Source organism: Cyprinus carpio, unplaced genomic scaffold (genome assembly GCF_018340385.1).
Source record: "Cyprinus carpio isolate SPL01 unplaced genomic scaffold, ASM1834038v1 S000006648, whole genome shotgun sequence".
Classification (NCBI taxonomy): Eukaryota; Metazoa; Chordata; class Actinopteri; order Cypriniformes; family Cyprinidae; genus Cyprinus; species Cyprinus carpio.
In genome coordinates this window covers 10,889-17,012 of record NW_024879274.1, presented here as the reverse complement: position 1 = coordinate 17,012, position 6,124 = coordinate 10,889, and positions in this window count along the sequence as shown.

Genomic DNA, 6,124 nt, shown 5'->3' with positions numbered 1-6,124 from the left:
ACTGCCCACAATGTGGCTTTCAGTGGATGTGAAGTATAAAGACAAATATCCATAAGATAAGAGTGGAAAAAAGGATCACCTGTGCTGAAGCTGTCAAGGTGTCAGGGGAAAAGAAAAATAAAGAGCATAATGTGGATACGGAAACACTGGAGTGACAGCAAGGTATTTTTGAAGAAATCTATGTGAAAAAAATATATAAAAATAGAACTGGTAACATTCATAGCAGGTGTGATAAACAGTACAGCAGAGGTTAAAACCAAAAATGAGAAAATCCAGTTAGTGGTTAAAGCTGCAGTCAATCACCTAGGATTAGTAGGACGGACGGGGGAAGAGGTGAGGGAGTCAAGTCAAGAATCATCATGGATTGGTTAATAATAATAATGGTTATAATTTTACGATGGAATCCTAGGAGCATTTTGGCCAATGGACAGGAGTTTAAACAATTTATTAATGAGCTAGTAAGAGACCCAGATGTTGGTCTGTTCAAGAACCTGGTTGAAACCAAATTGGATTATGTGATACATGGAGAACAGTGTTAGGACGAGATAGGCATTATGGAGAGCATGTGCAGTTTTCATTAAGTGGGAATTCATAAAGATTACTGGGGAAATGTGATGATCAGGTAGTACATAGGGGTGGAGGTATGGGAAAGGAGAGGGGTGCGATTAGGTAATTATTAATAACTAGAACCCATGTAAGAAGTTGGAACTAGTAAGCTACTAAGAATAGCCGGCAAGACAGACAAAAAGTATCTGTGGTTGGTGTGCAAAGTTTCAATGCCCATAGCTCAAACATGGGGAAAAGTATCGCTTACAGATGAAAATGGTAAGGTGGAATGAAGAACAGATGGAAGAAAGAGAATCGGTCGTTGAATGATGGAGAGGAACAGAATAAAGGTATTAACAGGGGACTGGAGTCTGCATTAGGCATAACGTGTCTAATTAACTGCTGGAAATAGTAATGGGAGCATATGGCCAGCATCCACAGCGCACAGTGTTCACTTCCCTGTCATACGGCTCAGTGGGGGTGAGATGGAAAGCAGGCCAGAGAGGAATAGCAGTTTTCAAACCAAGGAGAAAGCAGAGAGTATGGGTAAATCATTCTAATGGTACATAGTTCAGAAATTTGACAGAAGAAGGGAGACGGAGACTATCAGTGACACTGAGTCGGCATCGTCATGAGTTTGAGGTAAGAAAACTGACACATGTGTGTTGGATGATCCTTGTACTGTACCTTAGCAGAGATGAGAGCGAATTAAAGAGAGCAAAGCGCTTACGCTCTCTCCAGGACAAGATCATCATTCTGTTATGTTATCCTAAAAAACAAACTGAGAATACTAATTCTCTGTGCGTTGCCTTCTGGGCACGATGGCATAAGAACAGATGGGAGGAGGAAAGTTTGCCAGCGAGGAAAGAAGAAGCAGTAGTGATTCCAATAAGGAAACCTGTAAAGTTGTAGTTATCAGACCAATAGTCTCTTACTTTCAAATTTATGTAAAATTAATGGAAAGGATGGATAGCAGATAGATTGGACCCATGACCTTGACAAAGATGGATTACTGGCTAACTGTCAGAGTGGCTTTTAGGAAGGGAAGAAATACAATGCTGTGGTAAGATTAGAGACTGAAATAAGGAAATGTGCAAGTGAACAAAGATTAATGTAATAGCAGTATTTGGTTTTTGACCTGAGAAAAGGCTATGATACGAGTGGACGGAGGGGTTACTGAATCAAACTGAATAAAGTAGGGGTTGGAGGGAAGATTTTTACTAGGTGAAAGGTGTTTTCTGTTTTGGAAGGAAAAATACAAGTAAGATTGGGGAACAGGACAAGTCAAATTCGAGACACAGCTGAAATTGCAACAGCCTCCCTCAAGGGAGTGTGGTAGCTCCCGTTAGACCCTCCTTATTAGTATGAATCAATGATTGTTTCTGGGACACACTTCCATTGTGATATAGAATTCACTGTTTGCAGATGATGGGGACATTGTGGAAGAGGGAAGGGAATATGGAATTTTACAAGGAAAAAGAATTGCGGACGGAATAAGGCTACAAAATGTATGGAAGAGACCTATAGAGTTGGTTTACAAGTTTTCACATTATCTGGGAATATTGATTTGGATTCACGATTTAAACGCAGAGTGTTATAAATGCCTACCACCACCTAGCTCTCAAAGGGACCATTTACACTCCTCATTGAGAATGTTGTAGATAGATTGTCAGTGGTCCATTTTAGAGATAGGTGATAATCCACTAATTAATCCCGCGATCCACTGTAAAAGGCAAGAGGAAGAAGAAGACGCTTCACATGGGCCGGTTCCTTACTCTATAGAATCGCACTGTGACCGCGCTCGACGTATACTAGGTTCAGTACACTGCGGTTGAAAATCAGCTAGCAGTGTTAGACTTACAACAATCAATCATCTATTAATTCCGGGTTCAGGGTTGCGTGGCGCACAGATCCCTTTTCGTGTTACCTGTGTCTCTGTCCCCTACACTCAGTGTCCTCGTCACGCCCGCCACCAGGTCTTTTTATGGGTTTGTTTTTGCATGTTTTTTGACGCCAAAGTCGTGGATCCCATCACTTACATTATAGCACTGACAGACTGCAACAGTTTTGAGTTAAAATCTTTTGCATGTTCTATATCTACTAAGACACAAAGTCACCTACATCTTGGATGCCCTGGGGCGTAAGGTGAAAATTTATATGCGTTTCCAAGTCATGTAAAGATAAAAGGGAATCGCCATTGATCTCTCCGCAGATAAATTAGCATAAACTCTAGTCTCTTGCCCTTAAGAAAAGGAAACATACTCTATGCATCGTCACGTGTTGTAGCAAGCAGGTTAAAAGTGGTATATGGGGAGAGAATAGATCAAAAAGGGGCAAGAGAGGTAGGATGGAGAAGGGTAAAGGAAGGCACTTAGACATTATCGAAATCCCTAGGGGACTCTAAACATTAAACGATAAATGGGGATTTACGGCTGTAAACCTATTTTGCTGTCTACACTCCGGAGCTGAAGGTGGCGGGTTAATGCACTTAGACGCCTGGGGATCTCTCTACCCGCCAGCATACAAAATTCACGAAGAGATGAAGGCGAAGGGATTTGGGGCTGGATTGCATCACAGAGAGGCGCCGCTGGTGTGTTTTAATGGTTTGTTCGGCGGAAAGGCTAACAGTTTTAATAACAATTTGATCGTTACGCTGGGGCTCTTGTCATAACATGGGCGTTGTAATGTTCTTTTTCAATTGCCATGTGCCAAGAAAGTATTCATCTCTGTCTCACGCAATGCAAATCCCACTTATTCAAGAAGGTTTAAACGGCGAGCTTTTTCAGCCTAGCAAGCTTACGTGTTGCTACGGTGAACAGTCAGTGGTAGCTTCTTTACGATCACTCTGTACTTCTGCTGGATGTACCCGCGAATCATAATTTATTTCTCACAAACACATCAATGGTCTGTAATGACTATACATGCTACGTTTCTCTGTGTGATTTCTCCAGTCTTCGTATACTGCTGAGATAATTATCATATTGACAGCACGAGTGTGATGTGTGACTCGAACATCTTGAATTCTTGATACTGTATATGTTGGTTTGTTGTTATTTATGTGTGTTATTTTGTGTGGGTCTTCAGGTATGGATCGCCAGGCAGACAAGAAACGGACCCCTTCGACAGAAAAGCAGGAGGCACTGATGCAGGCTTACGTCAAGGAGCAGAGACACCTACACACAACAGGAGATCGGACCAGGAACGAAGAGCTCTCCCCGGCCTTACCTCAAGATACAAGATCAACCCTGAGGGGCCGGGTCTCTCCTGATGAGTACTGCGTGTGTGCCAAGCGTATTCCTCAACGCTTTGTCTGCTTGTTTTGTCTTTTCATGATGTCCGTCACGCCACGACTGTGTACTGATCGGGATAATGATCCTGGCCTTCCGTGAAGAATCGGCCTTAATTTCACCGTAGGAAGCCACTCACGCGGGGAGCGTCCTATCAGGCGCCTAAGAACCCTGGCTCTTGTATCCGCAGCCCTTCCTCAGAGTAGAAAACGTGTGTGTTTGCAAATCTTAAAAGTCATTGGAATTAATCTAACTGGAGGATTCGTGGGTCCAGATATGACATCATGCAAACAAACATTCACAATTCATTTCAATCAGTGTTAGAAAATCAACGACTGGAAAATAAAAGAGTTCAAGAGAAAGTGTATGTATGCATCTCCGTTTTTTTATTTTTTTCTTCCTCTTCTTCATGTTTGTATTGTCCGCACCCCAACGATCCTCCAGAGGAGGACGCCAGAGAAGGGTTACTGTTCACTTACTTACGATTTAAGGTTGGTTCTATGGATATTAGTGACTGTCAAGGATGAGTGGGTGAACAAACCAGCGGGGTGCGCCTGTCACAGACCGATTTTTTTTAAAGGCCCCCATATCAGTTGGACAATGTTGGTGCCTGTGACTGTAGTATTTGAAAGTGTCTCCCGTAAAGTTTTTTAACGACGATCTATTACAAACTGAAAGGGCCCGTGATATGTCTGTTAGATACTCAGCACACTCATCTTGCACCGTTAGAGAGTCATGTTAGTGTTACTATCAATGGGTGACGGGAAAACGTTGCCTATATGTAGTGTAATTCTATTAAAACTGCCCTATTCATATACACCCCTCTTTTAACTTGTACTAGGATACGGTGTCAGGTCATAGAAGATTGTTTTGTGAAATATAAAATGTGGTAATACGACTGACTTTGTATTAACCGTGAATGTAAGAACAAACATGGTAATTTTACGGAGGTAGACACAGTTATTTACATAGAGAGCCGAGAACAACATTGCATTATCAAAGAAGATTAACTTTGGTCTAGTTCAAGCACTCTCAAAGCTCCCATTATAATCACTGAAGCTGTTTTATTAACGTGACTATGAATAGTTCTTTACCTGTACACAGCACACACTCGCACGTACCTTGATCGATTCGAATTCACGAGTGATGCAGTGTTCATTCATGCGAGCGTGCCCTGCAAACTGCAACAAAACACTTGGGGTTTATGAGCGATGTGACGGCATATGTAACGCCTCTGATTGGCCATTGCATGCATATCTCAAACAGAATCCTGTGGGATTGGTTAAAATTTGCGCTAGCATCTTGTAATAAAACACCGTTTTCTGGCTCAGCACCAGCCAAAGCAGGCAACGGCATATTTTTGAATTTGGCAGCTAATGCTGTGCCGAACTAAGACTAGAATAATAGCCACTTGATATGGTCTCATCATATCAAATAGTATTGTGTGGGCCATTTTTGGTCCTTTTGGGAGCTGACATTCAAAGCAACTTTGCTTAAATATCCTGAGGTGGTGCAAAAAGTTGAAATCCACGTTCCTGGAAGAGCAGTATTTATCGTCTGCGCCCCCCTCTGGTCTAGGGCCCTGGTGCACGTTGCCCGGGTATCTCCTAGGTTGCGTTATCCGCACCCTGGTGTATTTGATACACAAGTTTTAAGGAATCTTAATCATCACAGCGACCATAGCACGCTTGTTACCCTGTAAAAACATAAGATTTTGCTGGCCTACCTGTAATTTTTGCGATTATTCATTGCAGCGTTTACGTCAAAAAACCTTTCTGTCTGAGGCTCCCTGGTCAGTGTGTGAGAGCACTCCCCGTCTTCTCCTCCCCCTGCATTCCCCCCCTGGGCTGTTTCGAGTTGTCTGTGTCTCTCTTCTCCCACGCTATGCTTGCGTCGCCTGAAAATTTCTGCTGTTTATCTTGCTGCCTTATGCTCTCCGTCTACCTAGCTCACCCACTCCTGAGCGTACACGTTTGAGTGGCCAAGAAGAAAGGAGCTCCTCGTGACAAAGTTAATGTGCACTTACTCGGCACGATCTCAGGTTGGCTCATTCATCTTGCATTTCTTACGGTTATTTTTCTATCTTCTTCAGAGTATGCAAAGGAGGACAGGAATATTCGGGATCAGCCTTTTCGCATCGCAGTGGATGTTTATTTCTCCTTCATAGAGGCAGATGAACAGTTTTACTCATCCTCAAATGTCTTAAAGTACAGAATGAATCTGTGGCGCGTTGTGCTTGCCTTCATTCTGCGTTCCATTGTTCCAGGTCGCGGAAATGTGCGCTGCCTTAA